Source organism: Lissotriton helveticus, chromosome 8 (genome assembly GCF_964261635.1).
Source record: "Lissotriton helveticus chromosome 8, aLisHel1.1, whole genome shotgun sequence".
Taxonomy (NCBI): Eukaryota; Metazoa; Chordata; class Amphibia; order Caudata; family Salamandridae; genus Lissotriton; species Lissotriton helveticus.
The window spans coordinates 1,641,259,218-1,641,286,305 of NC_136069.1; the positions used below are offsets into that span (position 1 = coordinate 1,641,259,218).

General features: G+C 42.0%; 1 long non-coding RNA gene across 2 annotated transcripts in view; it reads left to right on the top strand.

Moving 5' to 3' along the window:
* LOC144772115 (uncharacterized) overlaps positions 1 to 27,088 on the top strand; it is a 179,854-nt gene that overhangs the window by 143,472 nt on the left and 9,294 nt on the right. For both annotated transcript variants that reach the window (XR_013599650.1, XR_013599651.1), the window contains one exon: positions 8,674 to 8,841. This is a non-coding gene — a long non-coding RNA (uncharacterized LOC144772115). The remainder of the gene's footprint in view (positions 1 to 8,673; positions 8,842 to 27,088) is intronic.

The following is a 27,088-nucleotide window of genomic DNA, read 5'->3' on the forward strand; positions in this document are numbered from 1 at the left end:
TGTCTCACAGTGGTTGAAAGCTTCCTTCATAGTTGGGATTAAGTTGATCTGGAAAGCTTTATAGAAGGTTTCTGTGTAGCCGTCTGGCCCAGGCGATTTGTTGTCTTTCAGTGAGTTTATCGCCTGAGCGATCTCATTGGCTTTTATTTCTTCTTCTAGGGAGTGAGCTTCTTCCGTAGTTATTTTGGGTAGTTTTAGATTCTCTAGGTATTTGCCGCATCTCTTCTGGTCTAATGTATTATATTCTTTGTATAGTTCCTGATAGAATTCCCTGAACGTACGCAATATGTCTTTGTTTTGGGTGTACGTGATTCCCTTCGCGTCTGTGATCAATAGGATAGAGTATTGCTTTTGCTTGTGTTTGAGGTATGATGCCAGAATTTTCCCTGCTTTGTTAGCCTTGCAGAGGTTGATTTGTTTGTTTTTGTTGATCCATAATCCTGCCCTCTCACTCAGGATTCTGTTGAACTCGTATTTTTTACTTGTTATCTCTAGTAGTGAGTCGTGGTTTGTACTGTCTTTGATGTGTTTCTTTTCTAGTTCTTTGATGTCTTTCTCTAATCTATCTATCAGGTGTTTTGTTTCTCTATACCTTCTTGCTTTTATTTCTATCAGAGTCCCTCTAACTGTAGCTTTGAGTGCATCCCACAGTGTTTTCGGGTCTATGTCTTGTGTATTGTTCTCTGCAATGTAGTTTTTTATATCTTGTTCTATTTTTGCTTTGTCTTCCTGTTTCACCAGTACTATGTTGTTAAAGCGCCATTTTCGGGCGGGGGTTTCATTGTGGCATCCAGTTAGCTTCAGGGTGATGCATGAGTGGTCTGAGATTGTTCTTGCAGCAATTTCTGTGTGTTCTATTAAGTATGTGTGGGAGCCTGATATGAGGATGTAGTCAATCCTGCTGTATGAGTTGTGTGGGTAGGAGTAAAAAGTGTAGTCTCTGGTGTTGGGATGTTGGAGCCGCCATGGATCTTTAGGGTCAAACCTGTTGCATATATTCTTCAGGGTATTGTGTGAAGCAGGGGGTTTGGTTTGTGAGGCCGACTGTCTGTCTATGGTGTGGTCTAGTGCTTGGTTGAAGTCGCCAGCCAGTACTAACATGTGGTTGGGATCAATTGTCTCCAACTTTTTCTCAATATCCTTCCAGAACTCTATATCATCCTTGTTTGGAGCGTATGTGTTAGCTATAACTATATTGTCGTCTCCTCTCTTTAGGTGCGTTATTAATAGGCTTCCATCCTCGTCGTGTTGTTCTTTCTCAATGGATATCTTCGAGTTCCTATTGATCAGTGTGACAACCCCTCTTCTCTTGCCTACAGCTGGGGAACAGGCTACCTGTCCTATCCACCTTGCTCTGATTTTGTTAGTGTCTTCTCTGGATAGTTTTGTCTCTAGTAACAGTATGACATCTCCCTTCGTCTTTGCTAGGTAATTTAGTATTTTTTTCTCTTTATCGGGTGGTTCAGACCCTTCACATTGAATGACACTATTTTCAGGTCTGTTTGTATAGCTGTATCCCAGTGTGGTGAGTGTGCTATTGTTAGGTGTCATTGTTTGTCATAAGAGTTATTCGCCACCATATTCTTTTTGAGATTACTGGCCCAGAGGACTGCTGTGAGTGATCACAGGCGTTTCTTGAGTAGCGCCGCGCTAGCGGTTTGGGCAGGACAGTGTGTATCAGCTGCACTGTTATGAGGTTTGTCTACTTGATGTTGGGTTGTGGGCATCTGAATGTGTGGGACAGTACAGAAGGACGAGATGAACTAGTCAGATGGCACAGAGGACTGGACAAATTAGACAGACATGACGATAAATGTAAAAACACCTTCCTTCTCCCACCTCCCTCCCCCCCCTCTATATCCTCGTGCTGAAGGCGTGCAACGGCAAGATCCCTCCTACCCCGCCCTCCCCCAGGGGTGTTTGTTTTTCTTTGAATACTTTGCATGCATTGGGTCATTGTCTTTCGGGTTAGAGTGTTCCTTAAGATTCGTTTAACGGTAGTACGTAGCCTTTGCACATATAAAGGATATTACAGCTGCCGTTTGAGGTGCTTCGTTGCTACAGCTTCGCTGAATGTGATTTTTTTGCCTGCATCTTTCAGCGATTATTTCGCATGTCTTATATCTGTGGTTTGGGCTGAGGTAGTCTTGGTGTTGTTAATAAGGTAGTCTGTTGTTAGCCCCGCTTCTGCTGGTGTGTGAGGTAGGTTTAGTTTACAGTTCGTTTTTGTTTTCGAGATGTGTGATGAGTCTGTTTTGATAGATTTCCTTGTGGATTGCTTTCTTGGCACTGGTCGATTAGTCCTCGTCCTGTTCCTGTGAGGCCCGTCTTTTGCTTGTGTTTGGTGCTGTTGTCTCCATCACCTGTTGTGTTGGTCCTTGCAGATAACGTGAACGTTCTCGTGGATCGTCGAATGTGTGCGTCTTCCATTGCTGTTGATCCTGAATTTGGTGGGGCCTACGAAGGAGAACGTGATTTTTTTTGTTTCAGCTTGTCTCTTTGTGCTAAGAAGCCTTTCCTTGTGTCCACGGTTCGCTTCGAGTACTCTTGTGTTAGGATTACTTTCTGTCCATTCCATTGCAGGTTTGGATTCTTTCTCGCGACCCCGAAGATGGCATCCCTGTGGTGCGATCTTAACGGATTGCAGATAATTGTTCTTGGTCCCGACCTGTTAGAGGGTTTGAAAGCTGGTACTCTGTAGGCTCTATCTAGTTCGAAGGGGCAGTCAAAATTAATCTTCGTGATTTTCGGGATGAGTTCTTGCATGAGTGTTACACATGAGCCTGCTTTGTCCTCTTCACCTTCTGGTATTCCTAGTATTCTTATGTTTCCTCTTCCGCTCCGGTCTTCAAACTCTGCCTCTTGTTTTTGTAGGGCATTTCGTCGCACACTCTATGGTGTCTATGGATTTAATAATGTAGAGAGACTTATCTTCAATGTCGCTCACACGTTGTTCATCCTCTGAAAGCCTGCTGTTTGAAGTGTGGATGACTGCTCTTAATGCCGCCAGTTCCAGTTGGATCGCGTCTGTTGTGAGTTTGGTGGATTTTGCCAGGTCGTGTACTTCTGCCAGTTTTTTGAGGATGCTGCCCAATGTGCTATTTATATCTTGTTTTTGTTTGATGGGTGATTCCATATGGCTCTACGGCTTTGTTTTCTTCGGTGGTTGGTTGCCTGCCATTGTAGGTATTCCTCGTCTGGCTTGGAGCAGCTCGAATCTTTTGCTGCTGTTCTTCGTTAGATTTGTGTTCTGACGACTCGACTGTGTCGTCCACTTTATCTGTGTTTTAGTCCTCGTTGTACCTCCTTATTCTTCTGTTGCAGATTTCTTTTTCCTGTGAATTCTTGGGTATGTTTCAGTCTATTTCTTTTGGTGAATTAGCGAGCAGATAGGGCGGTGGTGTGTTGTCACACGCTGTAACTAAGGTTGATTGATGCTGGTCGATGGTCCGCTGCATTTTTTTGTTGTGTTTTGTACTGCGCAAATCAGCTCTCTCCTCCACGACGCTTTTCGCCCTTTTTCCGTTGTCTACCGTATTTGTTTGGTCCCTTCGGAGTTCTTTTCTTGGACCAGAAGTTGGTTTTTGTTCTTGTTATTTGCCTTCTCACCTCTTGTTTACCAGTTTGTACTGGCTGTGATCTGTGTTGGCGTCGCTATAAGGTGGCGGGATCCCTTGCCTCGTCTTTTCGCCCCCTTGGCATCACCGTTCAAGATGGCGTCGCACTCTCTTTTGCTTGCGCTTACGTTTTTCATTTTGTTTCGCTTCCTCTGTCTGAATAGTCGCCGCTCTGGTCCCTGCTTTATTCGCTCTGCTTCTCTTGTAGCCCGTGGTTGGCGCTTTCTTTGCTGGTCGCACTTGTGCCGCCTACTTTTCGTGGATTACGCTTTTGCCCACTTCAAAATGGCCCCTGGTTTTGTCAGGTTTGGGCGTTTGGGTCGCGTTACTGGGAAGTGCGGGACGCTTTGCTTTACATAGTAGGATGCTTCTGCTTGCTGGCTACCTAAGTTGCGCTCAATTTTTCCGCGCTCTCTTAGGCGCCTCTACGTGGTCTTTGTGTTCTTTCGCCCCCTGAGCTTGTACTTTCTTCTTATTCTTACTTCGCCCCACACAAGATGGCCGCCCCTTGTAGCTTTCAGTTTCGTTTTTGTTTGGGCTTGTCGGCTACTCGCGCTCAGTTTTGCGGGTAGGGCGCTTATTGGAGCCGCAGCGGGGGGGGGGGGGTAATGCACACCGACCTTGTTGTTTCTGTGTCCGGCAGCAGCTCTTTTTAATCACGTCACTGGACTCTCTAACTTTCTCGATTCCTCAGGCGATCTACGCCATCTTGGACCGCCGCCATGCTGGTGGTACACCATCTCTTCTTTTCGCTCTTTCGGTGTTTAATGAACGTTTATTCTCGCAAGTGTTGCGTTCCTTTTGTTCGCCGTTCGTTCCGATCACATCTCCTACGGTCACCTCTGAGTTTCGCTTTTCGCTGTTCGTCTTTCAGCCTTGCTTACCCCAAACGTGCGGTTATGCACATGTGCACATGCCGAGCCGCCATCTGCTCGTCATGGCTCATTAACTCTCTCATCATCCACACACACAACCCGCCCCCCCTCTCTTCCTCATTAAGCATGCATGAGATCACTTTTGCGGCTGCGCCACTTTCACGGCCACGCAGCCAATGCTTGTCCTTTTTTATCTCAGTTGAAACGAACCTCTGGAAACCCTACGATTGAGATGTGCTTCTTCTGTTTTGGAGGTAATTTTAAAATGTTCCTTAGTTTTGCCTCTGTGCAACTGGTCGGTAACTGTGACGCCCCATGTGACGCTGAGGAGTGCGTGCCTGTGTAGTATCCTGGCAACTGCAGCGCGTCTTGTGAAGAAGTTTTGTGCAGCATCATTGGTTGTGCACATGACCTGGAGGAGTGTTTCCCTATGTGGTCTCCCTGAAAAGTCAGCGCGTCTCTTGAAAATACTTTGCGCTACATCATTGTTTGCCTGCCGGGCCGCACAGTTGTGTTTTTTCCCCCAGAAACGTTGTGGCACGAACTTGCATCCACCAACTTTGTCACTTCCCAACTACAGCTCGTGTTTGGGTACTTATTGTGGGACCAGCACACTTTAGCATGTCTGCATTGTTGCCAGGCAACAAAGAAACATATATAATATTTTTAATGATACTTTGCAGCTCGGACGCAGGTGCCTACTTGTTTGCAAGACAATGAAGAAACTTTTTTGTTTTTAGGACGTGTTGCGGAATGGACCTGCGTCCTTGAACTACGTCACCTCCCAACTACAGCTGGCTATTGGAAATCTATCGTGTGACGTTCATACTCACATACACGTTTGCATTTTATTTTCTTCTCTTTACATCAGGGTGGCAAGCGTTTACATAACAAGCAGTGTTGTGGCAGCGGTAGCCGGCATATTGTGAGCATTATCACAAGATTCTTCCTGGAAGACTGTTGGCTATTGTGGAGATAAGGTTTGCTTTTGTTGTTTAAGGTTCTCTTTTACAAGTTACTGCTCTGTACCGGTACCCAGAGGAAAGCCTGTGAAACAAGTATCACCTAAAAGGCCTTAGCAGCTCATTGGCTGTGTGACTAAAACAATTGGAGCTTGTTTATTCAGCAGCCGTTCTTCCTGTGACTGTATCATTGTTGCATCATTATACGTGTGTGTGTAGTTGTTTATATTTGAGTTGAGTCCGCGAGGTGGCTGTTTATATTTAAACTAGGTGCGGGATTGATTCAGCACATTACACATGCACTGACTTAACGTACTCGCTTCATTTAATACTGCAAAGTTCCTTCCTTATTGATATATTTCACGGCCCTACTATGTTGCTTTCCTTCTTTGCAGTAGGCTGTCTTTGCTTGTTGATTTTTTCTTTTAAGGAATTGCACAAGGATCGAAAAAAGCAATTTACTTTCAGCTACACCCCCCCCTAACATTGCTTATAAAGGCCAGGTCATACTTTCAAAATGACATGTCTGATTTTCCTATGGGGTTTTCCACCACCAAGCTTAAGTCTGAGAAAAATTCCCTTTGGGATATTCTGTTATCATACAATATGTCCAATCATACCTCAGTATTCAACAACATCCTAAAACATACATTGGGTCAGTACCATCAATACCAGAAAGTCAACCTATAGACAAAAGTTATTTTCCGTGAGGGAACATTTTTATTAAACTAATTCATATAAAATCATTAAAAATATCTTGCTAAAAATAGCACAGCAATATACACATTAAAAGCATCTGTAAAAACCAAGTCACAAAAATACAGAGAGATTTATAACAGCCTTCACATTAATATGACATTGTTTGCTTATGTTATAAGATAGTGTACAAATACATTCAGTAGTTTGTGAGCAAAAGACAGCAACGCGTTTCGGAGGATTGTGTTGATACACCTCCTTCTTCAGGCTTGCTACACATCTATTCTAACACTGTGCATCATAGTCAGCACAAGTTGCCCAAATGATCCTCAAGGGATATCTTCCTGATATTCAATATGGTGAACTTGTTGCCTCCAATAGATATTTGGAAAACACTTCTTTCAATTGCCAGGGCCAATAGGCCTTAAGAGTACTTAGAGCAAGGGATTTTTCAATTTCCACCAGTAGTGGGCAAACAATCCAATCCTGTGAATATAAGAATCCACGTCTTCCTTTAATTTTTCTTTTCTGTGTTGTTCGTTCTTTTAAATTTTTGTCTTATTATGTCCACCAAAAGTTTGGCGATCCAACCGGGATTAAAGAATCTCCTGGGTCGTCCACCAAAAGTCGTTTTCCACCACCACAAATGAATGCTTTCATGCCAGCCCTGCATTGTGAACACCGAGATCTGCATTTTCATTTAGGCGCGCTACTCCGGACGCTCCCCAGCTGACAAACACCCTGGTCGTCCCACAGTAAATAAAGAAAATAAATTGAGCGCTGGTCTGCACAGCTCATAAAACCCAGGAGACTTTATCATTTAATAACATTCTAATTTTTGCTGCCAGTATTCTCATGTTTTATGTGTTTACGTTCGCACACGCAGCAACTAAACTAATCATGGACTGCGCTGGGAGATGCACAGAAACCATGGGCCTCATTTATGAAAAGTGACGCATCGCTGCGTGAAAACAGCGATGCGTCACTTTTAACTGCGCCCTCCTTGCGACACCAATGATGCATCATATTTACAGTATGACGCATCACAGATACGTACGGATTTTTGAGTCGTACGGTCCTTGGTACGATTCATACGGAGAACTGCATTGGGTGCGCATCGTACTACATTGTACGTACGGGGACGGTTCGGCATGCGATTCGTACGGGAAAAACTATCCGTACTGCGATTCAGACTGGATTTTACCGAATCGGAATTGGCCCCCTAATATAAATCCAGCCTGAAAACCAGTGCTGCTCTTAAAATGACAGCAGGCACAGCAGTAGTGCACATTTAAAAGCATTACATCTACTAGGCCTATACGAAAGGACTTATAGCTGGGCTGTCATCACCAATTGTAATATATCTAATTACCATGTACTTTTAATCAGAGCACAGGCCCTGGATTTGGTTTGTATAGCACATGATACTGTCAGGGTCAGAAAACCAGCACCTAGTAGTCAAACTGGGGACAAAAAGTGGGTGGACAATGCAAACAGGTAATTATTTCTCACACCACGGAAGGGAATCCCTGGAGTCCATGGAGGCTCAAGAATGGGGGGGCCACAAGCCCCTACCTTTATTTATAAAAAGAGTCCCTAAGGGATGGGGTCCTCGGGTCCAAGGAGGGTTGTGGAGAGAGGCCTCATGCCCCCATTCCCTTATTATATAATGGCCCTGAGGCTGTTTGTGAATGCAGTACACTTAAAAAGGGGAAACAACAAGAATAAATAAAGATACAATTCGCATTGCATCTTTCCTGGGAAGGTGTAGTATTTTGATGCATTCCATGGGTTATTTGTCTTGATAAATCTGGAATGTGGCAAAATCCCTGGGTGGAAGTGTGGGAACACCCACCCTCCACCCATTGAATGCCTTACCAGGGCAGAGCAACGCAAGGCAGCGACTTACACTGCCTTCAGTTATTTCAGGTTTACCAAGGTGGCCTTAAATGGCTTGGTAAATCTCATTCTGGGTTTTGTGTTACCCTATAGCGCCTTGTGTGGTGCAAGAGCAACACAAAACCTTGATACGTTTGTGCCTTAAGGCCTGTTTAAAAACAAATCTACAATTACACGTTAGCTCACTTAATATCCAATGCAAAAACAGTAGACCTGATACATATCTTTCAATGAATAATAATGTGCATTTCAGGGACAAAGGCAATGCACATAATATTATTATACAATGCCAAATGTATATTATTTGTATTATATGATTATTGCATATTGATTCAGAATGTTGGACATTCAACACAACACCAAAGAGTAAAATAATTCAAAGCTCAATCGAAAGGAAAGGTTTTAAATGTTTGGAGGGTTCTCAATGACATATTAATCTGAAAATACTGCTTCAGGTCTGTGTGGGAAGGAATTTATTCATATTGTGTCCTATGCATATGAACAGAACACAAAAGCAATGGACAGTAAGTCTGATTATCATTTTGTTATAAGAAGAGGCATTCATTTCATTCTATTTTTGTTTCTCTTATCTCTTTTCTGGATCACTAAACTGTAATTGAAAAGCAGCCCTAAGCGACTAGTAAAGACCCAGATCCAGAAGACTGCTAATCCTAATTCCCCCATTCAGCTCATTATCTTTAGTTGGAAGAGTGGTGACTAATGGTGTGAGCTGGAAGGAAGAGAGAGGTTCTACATCTCATCTGCAAGGGAACACAAACAGCTTCAGGCAAGGTACTGTGAAACTTCTGCTGTCTTGTTTTAAAAATTGTGCTGCTAAAAACTTAAATTGCTGCTATCCTTTTAGTAATCCTGCACTTGGGGAGTTGTGTTATAGCTCGGGTGGTGGGCGGACCGGGGAATCGGCTACACCAGGAAGAGGCTCACGCAGAGCAGAAACAGGCACCGGGTCAGCGGTCTAGCTCTGGACCCGACGCCCTGCTGATGACCTTAAAAGCGCCACATGAGGCAACCGCGCAGTGGACGCGCCGAAGGCACGCCTAAGGCAAGTTTGTCTGTGCCCGTCTGCGCCAGACCGGGTCCAGGGGCCAGGAACCCGGCTTCATCTCCCCCGGATGGCCATCACTACTCCAGTCTGCATCTAAAACTACTAAACATTCCGGTAGGGCCGAAATGTATCCATACTATTCACCCGGAGCAGTGCCAGGCGAGCTGCCATCACTGTTCTTTCATCCTCCGCCCTCAACCTTCCTCCCCGCTGCCCCTGACAGGAAACCCTATGGCAGCACCCCACCCCTCGGGAAAACGATGCAATAAGTTAGTGGAATATTTCTCCTCTAAAGTACAGAACATCCTCGAGCAACTCCCACAAGCCCATAGTGACACTATCACACCTCCAGCAGACTTGAGCCAGGGTAATAATGAACATCTCACGGAATCCTATTCCCCGCTTACCGATGAGTCCCTCTCATCCATTCTCTCCTCAGTCAAATCAGGATCACCACTCGACCCCGCGCCACCCAATATATTAAAGCTGGTGTTACCCACAATTGCCCCTGTCCTTATGGGTCTGATTAATGCCTCCTTTGCATCAGGATTAGTTCGGCCGGAATGGAAAAAGGCAATGATAAAGGCCCTGCCAAAAAAAACGCACCTTGATCCAGTGGACTTGGGCAATTACTGCCCCATTTCTTTGCTCCCAGGCATCAGCAAAATCGCTGAAAAACATGTTAATCATCAACTCTCCACCTTCCTGCAGTCCCACAACCTGCTCCACCCTTCACAAACGGGCTTTCGTCCTCGCTAGGGCATAGAGACCACCCTACTTATGGTTGTAGAGGAATAAAGGAAGATTCTAGATGCAGGAGGTTCTGTTGCCATAATTATTGTCGACCTAAGCGCATCCTTTGACACGGTGAACCATCAAATCCTGATGCAGCGTCTCAGGAGTATTGATGTGTCCAGGGCCGCTCTACTCTGGCTCCGGTCCTTTCTAGAGGACAGACATTTCCAGGTCTTTCAAAGGCGACACCTGCTCCAAACCCGTCCCCCTCCAGTGTGGAGTCCCACAGGGCTCCTCTCTGAGCCCAACTCTCTTTATGTTTATATGTCCACACTGGCGGACATCACTTCCCCTTTTGGGATCCACACAGTAATGTTACGCCAACGACACTCAGCTTGTCATCGCATTCAACCAGAGCGACAAGACGCCCACTGATCTCTGCTCCTGCCTCGAAGGAGTGGCAAAATGGAAGAGTTCTTATCATCTAAAGCTCAACGGCAGAACAACCGAACTGCTGCTGCTGGGCAACCACTTACATTTTAAATCTAACAGAATGTGGCCATCATATATGGGCCCAGCACCATTACCTAAAACAGAGATCAAAAGTCTTGGTGTCTGGTTAGACCAAGAACTTTCATTTAAAACCCAAGCCAGGAGGATAGCAGCATCGTGCTATGGGCTATTAAAAATGATACGCAATGTGCTACCCCTATTAACTAGCCAAGCCAAAACACTGCTTGCCCTGATTCTATCTCTAAAAGACTACGGCAATGCCCTCTAATTAGAGGCCCCCAGTTCAGCAGTCTTGAAACTACAGATTGTGCAGAACTTGGCCGCAAGGCTGCTTACGGGACGTCCAATCGCTGCTCGGCAAGACCTTCCTTACGTGCCCTCCATTGGCTCCCGGTACAGGAAAGGATCCACTTCAAGTACTTGTGTGTAGCCCATAAGTCTCTGAGAGGAACCAGACCACCTATCATTAAAAATGTATTCCGCTCCTACAGAGCCAACAGAAGACTTCGCTCAGATGAGCTTCATCTAGCAGTGACACCCATGATCAAGAAAGCTAGAAGCGGGTGGTGGCTTTTCTCCTTCAACACTGCTAAACTCCGGAACACCCTCCCTCTGATCCTCAACCCAACCACCTCACGTTTCCAAAACATCTAAAGACCTGGCTTTTCCCGTAGAGGCTGGCTCCCTCTCTAGTCACCGCCATAGCACTGGGAGGCCTCCGGGTAGCAATGTGCTTTATAAAAACTCTTTTCAACAATGGCCAGACAAGTGAGTCAATGATATGAGACGTGTTTGCTTGAATTAGCTTGTGAATGTGTAGGAACTGAGGGGCATATTACCAACAAGTAGCAATATTTATCGCTAAATAGGCTTAGCGACAATTTTTTTATCGCTGCCTATCGCTGGATATGTTAGCGGAGAAAACATGCCATTAGCAACGTTTTTCTCTGATGTGCTCAAATATCCAGCGATAGCGGTGAAATGCGTGAATTTCGCTGAGAATACAGCGATCTTCGCGCATTAGCGACAAAATGCTCTTAACCATGTTATCCACTTCCCATTGGATAACATGGCTAAGAACTGGTCTGAGCAGGCGTTAGTTTTTGGCGATAGCGGGAATATTTCCATCGCTACGCCTGCCTTGCTAATAGGCGATAGCGACGTTAGCGACTGCTTTCAGTCGCTAACAGGTTGGGTACGCCCACTTTGCATGTCATTAGCGATGAATATCGCTGACATGCAAAGCGGGCCCCAAACCGCTAGCTATCGCCTACAAGCTGTCGCTAACATTAGTTAGCGAGCGCGTGCTAATAGAGAGATAGAATTATCGCAGCTTAGTGGCCGAAAACGGACGCTAAACCGGCGATAATTGCCTATCGCCACCCTTGGTAATATGCCCCTGAGGGCTTTCAAAAAAGTTTGATTGTCAACTTTAATGTCTGTTGTTAAAAGGACAAGGAAAGGGGCTCCCCATGCTCAGAGCCATTGAGGGCATGTATAAAAAAGTAAACACTTCTGATGTCGAAATTTTCTCTCTTAATTTATTCTTTATTAAATATCTTCTCATGTAAAATCACACCAGTAAAATAACTGATAAAATCCAGTAGCCAATGTGTTTCATCCACACAGGACTTCTTCAGGTCTCTAGATTGTATGTGGGATTCGCCAGATGCATAATATCTACTGGCACTGTAATCATCCCAATTTTGTCAAATCATGCAGTATAGGTATTGTTAAATGTTAGTTCCTTTGGCGTGTAACAGTCATGGTGTCTGCTTCCAATCATGAGGCCATGACTGGTGTAACTTTACATGAGAAGATATTTGTCAGAGCATAAATGAAGAAAGAAAAATTCAATATTGGAAGTGTTTACTTGTTTATACCTTGACTGTGATTACTGTTGTGGTTGATGAAAAAAAACTTTTGCTGAAAATCATTCATCATACACAATAGATTATGAATTGGGAGTGCCTAACTACTATTTGCAATTTGTGTTTTTGAAGTTGTCTATATTGGAGTAGAGAGGGGTTGCACTCCAAGGTTCATTGCACCATTGTAAATATTTTTCGACTATCCCTCAATATCATTGTTGGCAAGTGCGGTGTTATTTTTGCTTCAATCCCACATTGTCTTGTTGTTAAAAATGGTATCCTATATAGTATAAAAGTCAGACTGGATTACCACTTACGTTTTTAAGTATATATTTCTCAAGGATCTGTATCTAGTAATAAATGCCACTCTGATTTCAGGGTGCAGGCCCACTCTTCATCAAACCAGGTTTTTGAAGAAAGCTGGGAGTCCCACGACAACATCCGGTTACATTTTGTGTATATTTAGGAGCATTCTGGTATAATATGAAATTATTACATAATGTGGTAGATTAGAAAATGTTTTAAGAAAATCATTCAGTTGGCTTTATTGGGTGTTCCAGGTTCAGTCTGGAGTCCAGCTCACCCATAGATTCCTGTTGCCTCTGGTACCCTGCTGTGGATATTTGCCAAGGTTTTTGTGACTTGCTACTTTCTACCAGTGGACGTTATACTCAATGCAGGCTTGTAAATTGTTAATTTATCAGTGTGTTTTGCTATAACATTATCTGTTTCAACTTGATCTGTGCAATTTGCTGTTCTGCTGTCCTTAAACTTAAGACCAGCAAACCCCTTTTTCTCCTAGATCAGGGCAGGAGTTGCAGTTTTTTTTTTAAGTCTAAAATTTCCACTTCCAATAGTAATGCATGTTTAGCGTTCAAGAAAAGCGTTGGTGCACAGTTAAGTGTCTGCTGCATTTTTTTAATGGACACCTCACTGCAATATGTTTTTTTCTGAGGTAAAGGGATTTGCGCAGCACAACACACTTTCCTCAGGAACTGAGATTGAATCAGTGTCAAAGACATGCATTTTGCAAAGGGGAACATAATAAGCTCCACTCGTGCTATTGTACTGGCCTTTTGAGCAGCCTGGAAGGGCCAGTGTGTGGCTGTTTCTACCCCGTCCCAGCCCACAGGACTAAAACAATCTGCCCTACTTAACATTTGTGTTTGTAAAGCATACCTTTGTCCAGGGCACCTTGGCGCTGAATAATGGATGTTTATTGTTACCCAACTCATAGGTAATCATTTTAACACATTTGGAAGGATGAAAGTCTGAGTTTAGAACCTGTGACCATGAGGTCGAACTCAAGCCCCTTCAGTAGTGCATTAGTCCACTAAGCCACCATACCTGGCTTATGCCTGCACATTGGCATTTTCAAACTTACCTATCAGGCAGTGCCAGATTGCACAAAAAGCTAGTCCAACAAAGCACTATGGTGAGTTTCCATGACGTCTCACCCTGTAATGCCCACTTGCAGTGGTGGCCTGGCCTTTCAAGCAAAGTAGCACTGCCAGTGGGGCCAACTTGAAAGGGCTATTTATCTTAGCCCTGATATGGCCCACAGGACAAATACATGTTAAACACACTGAAAATGAATGCTCAGTATTCCTTATTATTCTGTTTGCTTTCCAGGAAAAAAATATATATGGATTTTCTTTTTTGTGTATCTTTTATGACCATTTGTCATACTATGACAAACATATAAGACATACATTTTTCATGTGTTTCATACATAGATACATTCACGCACTCCATCATGAGTAAAACATAATATGTGGTATGTAATAACCAGCAACTCTTCACACATTTTCTGCACGCACACAGATGATCAAACACAATAACTTTCCCACCCAGACTATCAGTCATTTATGTACATCAGACACTCATACATAACTAACACACAACACTCTCAGACAGCCTCACTTACTATTAAACATCAACACACCCATGCACATACACATACATCCAAAAAGAAACACATGCCCGCAACCAGGTACTTTTTCTTGCCAACACCATGGCATAAGGCTCTTTCCATGCATGATCAAACTACGACATAAATTATTGTCTCATATTTGTGTTTATGATTGAACATCAGCACAAGTGATCAAACACTCCGGCACATCAGGCATAAATGCACACACCAACATAGATGATAATCAATCTTTCATGCGATCTGACACCCATTCAAGCCATGCGACCACCATGCAGGCCATCACCACATTGGCCTTTTCAACCGGGGCCATTTGAGCGCGAGGCTGCCCAAGAGGACAGTACAACACAGCACCCTGATAGGTTTTCATGACCTTCCACTCTGGTGTTCCATCTCACAATATCGGACCAGCCATTTGAGTAGTCTGGCACTGCCGTTAGGCCAGCTTGTATGAGCCAGTTTGTGTGCTGTTTTTTAGCCCTTTTGCAGCACACAGGGCCAACAAAATGGTGCACACATTAGCCTTTTGTAACTGACCCTTCTGAAAGTGGCAGAATGACCAAAAAGGCAGTCCAACACTGCACTCTGGGTTTTTTTCTTCACCTCCTACTATGATGATCCACTCATAATGTTGGACTGGATTTTAGACTGTCAGACACAGCCAGAAGGGCAAACGTGAAGGGGCCAGTGTTTTAGCTGTTTTACGTATCCCTGTGATAGCCTACAGAACCTAAAAATGGGCAACACACTGGCTTTTTTAAGCTTGGCTATCTGACAGTGCATTGCATTTGATACCTACTGGATGTTTCTGTGTTTCTTGGCTAAAAAGGTTTTTTAAGATCACTGGGGCTTATAGTAGGTGACGTGTAAGGGCTGATAGACTGTACTCTCTGACTTTCTGTTTTACGCGTGCTGTTTGTTTTTATGTATGAGTATCATTGTGTGTTAACCTGTTTGTTGTAGTTTCTAGTGTTTTAAAAGCATGTTATGGGTTGTTTTATAGACTGATTTCTGTAAAATGGTGGGTGTGCAGTGGGCAAAGGTGAATTGTGCTTTGCAAAAGAGTATTGCTCTAGACATGGGTATGGAACACTTGGCATGTGTATCAGGTTACATCAGGAAATCTAACTGTTTAAGGAGAATTATGTGAGTTATTGATGAACTTTGGGGTTATTTCCAGGTCTCTGGGGGTAAAAAAATGTCTTGTGTCTTACATATGTTGTACTATATGTATGTCAGATCATATGTTTGACAAACCACGCCTTCATGATATTGCTTGTCTTTGTGTATCTTATAAAACCCACAATGGTATACAACAATGACTTATTTTGTGTATAAGTACTTTGTGGGTGGCAAGGGTATGATGTGGCCAATCTGATTTACTAATACTATGCAAGAGTGGAGCATACTGCTATTCAAAGTTGGGGGCTGATGCTATTCATGGGTGGATGATGTTGTGCAAGGGAATGTGAACGTTACATTTCATTAGTGTTTGTCATGTTGTTTCATTGACTGATGAAATGTATAGCTTTCTGAAGAAGTGTGAGAGTTGGCTTTAGTTGAAATGCATACTTAAGTGTCTGGTGACATGAATTATTTTCTAGTTGTGAGTTTCTAATTATATTCTTCGCCAACCAAAACACCTTATTTTGCATTCTGCTCGAATGAGCAATCATAGATTCTTAAGGGTGTCTGGAGGGCTTTGGGTTTCTTCCAACACTTATTTGTACCAGTGGTTGCAGATGGTGGGCATAAACACTTATTTTGGGGGCAGGGACTTATTTGTCATCATGATGAGTGCATGATGATTTATCTGGGTGTCTGATGAAATGTGCCTGGTTGTTATCATGTATGGATGTGTTTCTGCATGCTGGGTGTTTGTTGGTATGTATGGGTTTCCAATGGAATTTATGTTTTGAGTCTGTGTACTTTTAGAGATAGTATGTTTCTGTTAGAATATAGAATGTAGATTAGTCATGCTGTGCATGTCAATAGGCAATCGAATATAGAACGTTTGGTGTGGGACTTGACTTTTGTGATTTGAATTTCAAGCCAACAAGCAGTTGGTTCATGAGCTTGTCCTGTTGTCTCAGTATGTAGATGAAAACCATCCAGAATAAGGGTCTTCTTTACAATATGTAAGTCTGACAGAATGTGTTGGAGCCTGCGGTTAGCAGGCTACATGATGATATGCATCAGTATCAGATATTGTGTATGGATGAAAGACGCAGGTTATGGTGTCTGGTCTGTTGTTTGGTGAATGATGATATTCACATGAGACAAATGAACGGTATACCTAGTATATTGGGGTGTATGGTTATCTTAGCACATTTGTGTTGAATCTTTGCATGGGTTTATGAGGTTGTGATGAAGTGTCTGATCTATACTTTCTCTCAGTATGAAAAATTCCTAGGAATAGCTTGCATATGCTGTGGGATAAACTCTGCAATCTTCCATCATACATAATTGATAGCAAAAGAAGGACTGAAACCAAAAATATGTAGTTTATCAACACTATAATCAAATTATACAAACTAGAGTACGGTAAAGCAAGACACTTCACAAAAGTCATTAAATAGTTTGGCACTGAATGATTTTCAATAGGCACTAATAGAGTTAAAAAGATGTAGCAGCAAAATGTCTAAACGAATTTGGATGATATTTGACGGAAATGTCGATTATGTTGTGGAAGGGTAATTTTTTATTGTTTGAACTAAATGTATTCAGTTTGTTTCAAGACAATATCTTGGTTAAAATTGGACCATGGTATACTGTGGTACCTTCATGCAATTCTACAGATCATAGCAATCCCAAAACACAATTTTATTGGATGATCAAAGTTCTTACAAAATAAAAAGGCAGCCATATTTGTAAGACCACACTCTGTCTTTGTTCTGTATTTAAAGCTGAAATATAGAAAGGAACTATTTTTGTAATGTATAGAACGAAATTAGGCAATTTAGCAAGTTACAGAAAAGAGTTAGGGAAAATAATTTAATTGGTTTATATATAGTAAAAGAAGTTCATAATTAACCACACTACCTTCTCGAAACTTCCTAGGACGTATGACAGAACCTATTGAATTCTAGAAAAAAATGATATATGACAATATTAATTTAGGCATATTATAAGGAGGCTCTTAAAAAAGCTTTTGTTTTTTCCCTAAATAAACACATTTGTATAGGTTTGCAAAGTTAAGTGTGTATGCTTGAAGAATGGGTTGGAAAATTAACACCCTCAGAACAATACAGTGATGCGTTGCCATGTGATTTATTTTGATGAAAATGGAAGCCTTTCTATGATCACAAAGGAATGCTGACACAGTCTTGTTCACATGTCTTTTCAAACTTAGCTCCATTTACAGTAGACCACTGCAAATTTCGTCTCTGACAAATATTTCAGAACACACTTGGAAACATAGACATTAGGATGAAAAATGTCTCCTCCATCTCAAGTCCAATCTAAATCAGTTAAGTGTCCTATAGCATTGAACCACAGTGGATAACCATAAAGTTGGAATGGTAACAAGTACTCAAACAGGCAAGTAGAGAGAGTGACTGGTTCAGTTTCAAATCACTTTATCCTGTGTATATTAGTTCAACTCCTTCAAGAACTTAGGGCCCAATTACACCTCTGCCGCTGCTGTGCCGGCTCTCCACCAACGTCCGGCCTGATTACGAGTTCAACTTGTGCAGGCAGACGGTCCTTTTGCCTTCCCAACTTCAGTGTCCTGCAAAAGGGCACCACAATAGAAATTGCAAAAATGTTCAGGCACGGCATGCACTGTGCCAGGCGGTTCTTGGTGCAGCCGACGGTCCACTGCCTGAACAACTCAGAGTCGTAATCTGGCAGACGGAACACCACAACTGCAAGTCTTGGGGTCCATGGACCACCAGACCTTGTAATCAGACCATAAATCCTTTTCAACACCTGCTTTGTTAGGAAGCTGTCTTGCCCAAAAAATGAACTATGCCAACCAACTAAACCCGAACCAGTTTGCACATACCCTAACATACAAACATAAGGAACACAAAAGCAGACAAAGAAATAAATAGAGAGTTAGATGATATTCCATTAGAAATCTTCATGATAACAACAACTTATTTGTAAAAGGAGGTCACTTATTGGCTTGAATATAATTTGGGCTAATGATGTAGCTAAATACTACCAAAAACTAAAATGAGTTAGAAAATAAACTAGCCTCCAGCAATTATGTTTAATAAGCATTGGAAAGGCATTTAAAACACACATTTCTATGTCTCCTGACTATGAAAATAAAGAAAAAACTAGACAAGAAATAAAATTAAGAAGTAAACCATTAGGTGATTGGTGAACACCATAAAGTGAGATATAAATGCAGCAAATGCTGTTAAATACCACCAATAACCATGGCGACTCTGCAGCAGATGGAAAGCAATATAGCTCTATTTATTCTCCAAAGACAGAACAGATGCATTTATTCCTCGTCGCATCGATCTATATATTTTTGCATGAAACAAGTGCATTTTATATTGCTCTTTAGAGCCGCTCTACATCGAGTTGTGACTTGTTCGTTATAAGCGACTCTTGGGAACATGAATGCTTGAATTTTCTACATTCAAGCATCACTGTTCTAAAATATAAGCAATGTGAATATCAACCAATACCGGATTGCTGATCGATTCCACTTAATTTAATAGCTAAAGCTGTGGAAAACAATTTTTGGCCAAATTGTAAACCAGGGGCCAGATGTAGGCACCAAATACCGGTCGGTAACGGCTGATTTCGGCCGTTATTGACCAGTATTTGGTGATTGAGATGTAGGGGGCCTATATTTGACAGAATTGGTAAATTTACAGATTCGGTAAATTTACAGATTCTGTAAAATACTGATTCGGTAAATTTACTGAATCGGTAATTCTATATGTAGGTGGCACTGGAAACAGTGCCACAGGCCCCTAAGAATTCGTTATTTACCATGTAATACTATTGCATGGTAAATAACTAATTCCTGTGTACATGCACATCTGTGCATGTACACCTGTGCCATGTGACACACATACATGCCCTCAGGGGCATGAGGGCATGTATGTGTGTCACATGGCACACAAGCCTGAATCAGGGGTGCAAAAGGGTGTCAAAGTGACACCCTGTCCCCCTTGTCAATTTGGTAATTTTACCGAATCGGTATTTACCGATTCAGTAATTGCCATAAGTTCCTATGGGCCTCAAGGCCCATAGAATCAATGGCAATTACCAAATCGGTAAATACTGATTCGGTAATTACCGAATATTCCCGATTCGCGAATTGATTCGGTAAAAATACCTACATCCCAATTGCCAGTTCTTAAATACCGAATCGGTATGATTTGGTATTTAAGAATCGGTAATCTGAGATTACCTACATCTGGCCCTAGAACTTGTCTTAACACTAAATAAAAAAAAAATGCTAACCAAATAAGTAATTTCATTTCAAAGATGAGTTGTCAATAACACACACCAATGTGGTGGAATGAATTGCCTGAAGGTCTTTTCTCATTCCAGTAATACCGAAAGAGTATTGCTTGGTGTTCCCATGTGCAATTACTTTGTTACACTGGTTGCATGTAACATGTTTGGACTTAACATTTTTACTTCAGGTGACAAGGAAAACAATTTCCATAAAATGGACTCTTTCAATTTCTCTCTCTGCTCCACCTCTTCTTCCTCTTACATCAGCACAGGTTCATTTTCTTTAGCCATTGCAGCTGTCCAAAACTACCAAGATGGCTTTAAAACAAAAGATTTTCCCTCCTTTCAAAGAGCACACCCTTCTTCTTTGAATATATCAAATTGAATGAAGATAGATCAACGGGGATGAGTAGTATGCACTTCCTGTTTGCCACAAGTGACAGAGTTTTAAGCCAATGAAATGCAGTTTTACAAAAGTGCTGCAGTAGAATCTTGATACTATCGCATCACTATCACCAGAACCGCATAATTCACAAACACAACCTATAGCTATATTTGGTGTAAATATTTTCACAATTTTATAGAGGTACCACTGTACTATTGAGGATCCGCTATTGAAAGCGAAACAATAACATAGATGATGCCGACGTTCATAATGAAGTTTGACCTATTGCGAAAGTATTTCAATACCAAAAAAAGCTAGTACTCATTAAAATTATTATTACCATGAAAAAAACATTCTATGATTAAAACACATTTTAAAAAACATCTATTCAATGAAAAAAACAAAGATTATAGAATAGTTATAGTTGGAAAAACTTCCATTATTATTTCCATACAAAACCAACTTAAAGTTTGAAAGTTATAATTATAACTTAAATTCATAATTTGCACAATGCCCAAAATATACTTATTTTACCAGGTTGAAATGACAGTTAAAAATGTGCACATACAGGCTGCAATGTCAAGGATGAGACATGTTTGTAGGGCTTTTAGGCACAATCAGTGCGTCAGGCCCATTAGTAGCGTTTAATTTACAGGTCTGGATACATGCAGTACCACTTTACTAGGGACTTACAAGTAAATATAATGCGCCAATTAGTTGTAAGCCAATTCTATCAGGTGTTAATGAGAGAGCACAGCACTTTAACTCTGCTTAGCAGTGGCAAAGTGTGCAGAGTCATGAAGCCAGCAAAAACAAAGATAGCAACACAGGAGGGTTGAAGGCAGAAAGTTAGGTGAGAACAACGCCAAGGATGCCAGATCCAACACGTGTCTCCCCCAGCTGAATGTACAGAGAAGTACCCAACATCTTGGGAGAGGCCATCACCAACTGTGTGTAAAGTCCATTCACTGTAGAAGATGGACTGCCTCAACAGTGTGGGATTCTCACACCACATCTGTATTAGTCATTAGAGTGGTCTGTGGTCTGTCTGAACCTGTAAGTGAGCACCAAACAGGTATGACTAAAGTTCTTTAGTGCCCAGGACAGAGGAACCATGGCAAAGGTTTCCACTTCTCTTGCACACTAGCTCTGTTCCCTAGGAAGTAACCTCCTACTGATGAAGACTAAAGGTTGACCCATGCCCTCTTTGTTTAGCTGTGGAATCATAGCCTCTATGCCATGCTCTGAGGCATCTGTCTGCATTATGAATTCCCTAGAGAAGTCAAGGGCTTAAGTACAGGTGCCATGCATTTGGCTATCTTCAGGGTGCTACAAGTATGCAGGCAAGCCTACAACCAGATCACCTGTCTGAGCTGCTTCTTAGAAGTCAGTTCTGTCAATGGGGAACACAATGGTGCCACACCCCTTGACCAATCTCTTGTAGTACCGGTGAGGCCTAGGAAGACTCTCACCTCGGCCTGTGTCTTGGGGCTTTCCAAGCCAGAATGGTGTACATTTTAGCCAGGTGGAATTGCACCTTGCCTCCTCACACTTGTTGAGTAGACCAAGAAACCGTGCCCTGTCTGGCATTTCTTGGCTTTGATTGTCAGGTCTGCACTGTTCAGAGCATGAAGCACTTCCCTGAGGTGGCACAGGTGGGCCTCCTAGTTTGAACTGAAGACAACAATAACATCTAAGTAGGCACCACTGTATTTCTCCCATCCATCCTGGACCAAGTTTACCAACCTATGGAAAGTAGCAGCGGCGTTCTTCAACACGATTTTAGTCTTCACAGGCATACTGTCTTCGGTATCAATATCATAGGTACAACATGTAGTGAAATTTGTGGTAAGAAAGAAAAGGGAGACAAACTGCCCCAACAATTGGTGACAGTCTCTGTTGCACTAGGGTCAGGGTAGGGGAGAGAGAATGACAACCTCCAGTGACCCACCGTGATCCTTGGAAGAAAGGAGGTTGGAAAGAGGTCCACCCCTCTTCTACTCCATCATCTGCGACCAACAGCTGGGGTTCCTCTGGCCTCTCGAATTAGAGTTTGATTTAAAGGACACTCCAGGTGGCCTTGTTTTAATAATATAGCCAAAAGGACGAGAACTGAATTGGTGCTAAAAAACGTAGGAGCCTAGGATGGCCCTTGGTTGGCAGAAGCTGTGAAGCATGATGCTGATCAGATTCAATCCTCCTTGTCTTTCCAATGAAATAAGTAGAAAACCCTCACAGCCTGTCAAGGATCTTGTGTCAGCTGAGTGTTGCATGCTGTCTGTTGTTTGATGATTTTGAATAGTTTGCTTGGTCTGTTTTTGGCATTGCCTCGTTGTACCCTGAAGTATTCTATTTTGGTACTTCAGATATGTTTATTGTAGGTGCCTTTTGTCGACCTAAGGTGTGTGATGGTGTGATGGAGGGTGAGCTTCTCCATGTTCTTTCAACAAACCTTCAGTTGCCTCCTCATTAAGGCTGCCATTGAACCAGAGTTTAGAGTACGAGCTCTAGGGAAGTTGCTAGTAGACGCTAGATTGTATGGGTTCATGTTTTTCAACTTTTTGAACCAGCAAAAACAGAGTCAAAACCAGGAGGTAAGAAAGCAAAAAGAATGGGGAAACATGCTAAAAGGTGCAAGGTAACACCGTTCCTACCTCATCAGAAGGTGAACACATGTCTTTCATTCCTAGGTCACATAACTTGCCCTTAGGTATTGATTACCCCCCATCCTTGGAGGACAAAATCGCTGATCTCAGTTAAGAATGTAAACTATTAAAGCCAATCTTCAGAAACGTATTCACACAACCTTGAAGCTTGAGAAGCTCCTGGAATTCAACCTGACCTAAGGGCCTAACCGAATCCAATTCACCAAATATTATAATTCACCCCCTACAAGATGACCAAACTACCCCTGGCATGGGTCATCATACATCAAAATCTCTCCAATCTTGAAGGGGGGTCTGCCTGAATGAACAGCAGCAACTAAAAGTTGGGACCAGTTCATTCGTTTTTTGATACGTTGTTATGTCCCACCTGGCCCCGTAAGGACAAGACCCCCCTTCTTTCTTAAAGTTCACTAGAGCAGGTACACCCTGGGAGGGCCTGGCATTGTAATAGCTCTTAATCTATCCTTTTGAAACCACTACATACAGGCTTTGCAATTAGCCTGTAAATAATGTCTGAGGAAGATACACTTTCTTTTTCCGAAGCTCATATACAGAATCTAATTTCAGGACCATCTCCCTTCTCCTCAGTTAAACTTAGTACTAATGCAAAACAGCAAAACGAAAAAGATAAGTTGGTTCGATTGAACAAAAAACATATCGGCACTGAATTACACTGAAATTTTTTGCTTGAACACCTTAAGCAGGCACCATACCTTGGGGCCCACAAGTAAAAAACGTGCCAGTTGTTTTTACAGAGGACCCAGTATATAAAAAGGGCTTCAGTTTCATATCTACAAAATGTAGTAGGGACCTCATGGTCCAGACAATAGAAACTGCACAGAGACTGTGCTTAAAAGAACAAGAGGAAATTGACGCTCTCATTAAAGCCATCCAAGACAATCATAACGTTGCAGAAGCAAAGGCGCTTCTGGAAAAAATTGATAAAGAGATCTAAACCTTTAAAGACAACACAATCAATTTTACGACTACCAAATTTGAAAAAGACGTTAAATCTTTCAATATTGATACTGTTTACCCTTACCTCAAAGAAGATTATTATTCTCAAATTGAATCGCGTCGGGCTCTTTCCCAATATCAAGGGCATCTAAGAACCGATTTTTGACTTTTTCTGAAAGCTCCTCATCCAATTCAACCGGAGATTCTGATCCACGAGAAGGTCCATCTAAATGCACTATTACTTTTTTAAAGAAAGGCGAGCCCAGAAATCGGGACCGATTCAAACCCCAACCACAAGCATTGGAAATGAGAACCCGAACAAACTTTTACAAAACTTAGAGGATTCCTCTATAGTTAATCTCTCATCTAAATAATTGTCCATTCATGAGAAGTCAGTCCTAGAATTAGGTGTTAAATTTGTTCCAGCTGTCCAGTCAGATTTAATCAATCTTAAAATAGGAGTGCTAGAATTCTGCAGGAAAATTTGATTAAAAGCCTTTTCCCATAATAAAGAAAGTGCCAAAATTCCATAGCCATCAAGCCTATCAAATAAATCCTCATTCACACCTCCAGCGTACAGCCTTCCAAAAGAAATATTAGCTTATGAACAAACGGTTCTGTCATTGATCACACAATTGGGAACTAAAAAATCTTTCTTCAAAAGAAATATTACGAAAAATCAACAGGCAGCTATTAGCAAACTACTTAATGATGACACAATAGTAGTGAAGGCTGCTGATAAAGGGGGAGCCCTTGTGGTTTGGTCAAAAGAGAAGTATATTGCTGAAGCAAATAGCCAAATAAAAAATGAGGAATGGTATAGACAATTGAAGGAAGACCCCACCAATCACATACAAGGTGAGATACAAAACAAATTGGCATAGGGATTAGAACAGGGCATTCTAGGCCCAAAGGAAATTGAATACCTAAATAAAAGCAATCCACGCACCCCGGTAATTTATTTTCTACCGAAGATTCATAAAAACCTTCTTGAGCCACCTGGGAGACCGATGATGCAGTCATAGAGCCTATTGCCAAATATGTCGATGTCTTACTGAAACCATTTATGAGCCAAGTGACATCATATTTGAAAGACACTACAGATTTTGTTAATAAAATATAAGCCCTTTAATGCTAGCCAAGATTGGATGGTCTCATTCGATTCCACTTCCCTCTACACCCAGATTCCTCAAGAAGAAGGCTTGGAAGCCATAGAATTCTATTTGGAAACACGACCCAAGCCACAAAGTGTTCTGACAGAATTCATAATTGACTTGGCCCGAATAGCACTCAAGAAGAATTATTTTTTGTTTATTGACATGTTCTACATGCAGGTGAAGGGGACCGCCATGGGGTGTCCTTATGCCCCAGAGATGGCGGGCCTCTACACGGCCCTGTATGAGGAACGTTTCGTTTACCATATTAATCCCTACAGCCAACACATAAAATCATGGTATCGTTACATAGACGACATCTGGTGCCAGTGGAACGGTACAGAAGAACATCTTATCCGTTTCGACGAATGGTTAAACATGAGGCCCCCTGACATTAAATTCAGCATTATTCACAGTCAGACATGGCAGACGTTTTTGAATGTTGAGGTTTTCCCGCAAGATCATAAACTAACAACTACTTCACATAGAAAACCGACCGACAAAAACACAATACTCCACTATCAAAGTTATCACCCCCAAATCTTGAAAGCCAAACTACCCTACAGTCAATTGTTAAGAAAGGAAGATTTCATGGCACATGCAGAAATTCTATGTGACCAGCTGAAAACCAGGAGGTATCCCCAAAAAATGTTGAAGCACGCCACGAAGCGAGCTTGGTTTACACCAATGGAGGAACTGCTAACAAATAAAGATAAAAAACCTTTAGTGAAGCTTGTATGTGTGACAACATATGGTCCGCATACCAACAAATTCAAAGCGATCATCCTGAACAATTGGCATTTACTTTCCAACTTAGAGATTCCAATGGAAAGACCATTTTTCGCTTTAAAGAAAAACATGAGCATTGGCCAACAAATTATCAGAGCAGACTTAGGTACCTCCAAATTCAAAACGGACCTACGTTCATTATGGAATCTCAAACCCGTGGAAGGGCACCACAAATGTGGGACCTCTACATCATGTGCCAACTCAGTGGAAGGAACCGTTTTTGAATTTAACTCTATCAAATGGACTCACAAAGAGTTCACAAATTGCATAAGTCGGAACACAGTATATGCCATAACATGCCCGTGTCCCAAGTTATATATCGGTAAGACCAACCAACAAATAAACCAAAGATTGTCCCAACATCGCTCAAGAATTAAACTGAAAGTTTTGACCGCCCTGATGGTTCAACATTTTATTGATAGCAACCACACTGAAAAAGATTTTAAATGGACTGTGCTCTCAGGCATCAAAATTCCACCTCGTGGAGGAAATGTAGAATTAATACTTCTTAGAAGAGAAACCTATTTAATTCTTAAATTCAATTGTGTGATCGATGGGTTGAACGAGATGACCGAATTGCAACAAACAATTCGCTGAGCCCCCTGTACTGATGACTGATTCCAACAACTTTCACATTTATGACTGTTCACTGATGAATTGGCAGAGCGTCAGCAAATTTAATTTGCGTACTTCCACATAAAAAACTGTATTTTATATCATCTATTTCACAAACAAATCAATGATTTTGAAATACACGGTAGCAATTCCGTTATTGACTACATTTCCCAGAGTTCTTGCTCCAAATACAATCACTTCCCGGGCACACATTTTCTAGAGTTCTCGCTACTAACACAATCACTTCCGGTGCACATGTATAAAAACTACAGTCAACCACTGCATGGTTGATCGTTAGTTTTGCACATAAAGAAGGGTGATTGAGGTGCCTGTGTAAAGAAAAGCGAGGTGGGGCACGTTTTTCAAATAGAAATGTGCAGCCAAACAATTAGTTTTAAAGTTTGATTGAGCTTAAGCCTATCCCATGCTTCTCTTACCCATAGATTTGCAAAAATACCCGCTCGCGCGGTTAGACGCTCGCGCGTGATTCATTCCGAACAACACAACGTCGGAAAACCGTAACAGAATAAGGCTCCAACCAGTTTCTCAAGTAAGTGCATATTAGGCCTGTAAACTTCAAAAACATCAGCCACATGTGTGAAGTCCAGTATCGACCATGAGTAATGCATATATGATCATTAATTTTCTAACAGACAACGCTGTTTCCGTCCAACCGTTCGTAAAGACTGCAACATATTCCATGTAAGTCTATTCACTGTAAACATCAAGTTGTTTCCGAAAATCTTCATTGTTGCTTTGGAAGTAACAATCGAAATAATTGTTTTGAATTCACAGTCAAAAAGAAGCCTGGCCATCTGTTCCTTTCTTCAATAATAATCAAACTCACGTAAGTCCTGTTGCCGCCTACCTAAACATGCCACAGTTATAAAATTCCAGTATTAGAAACAACCATCACTCTGGTCAAATA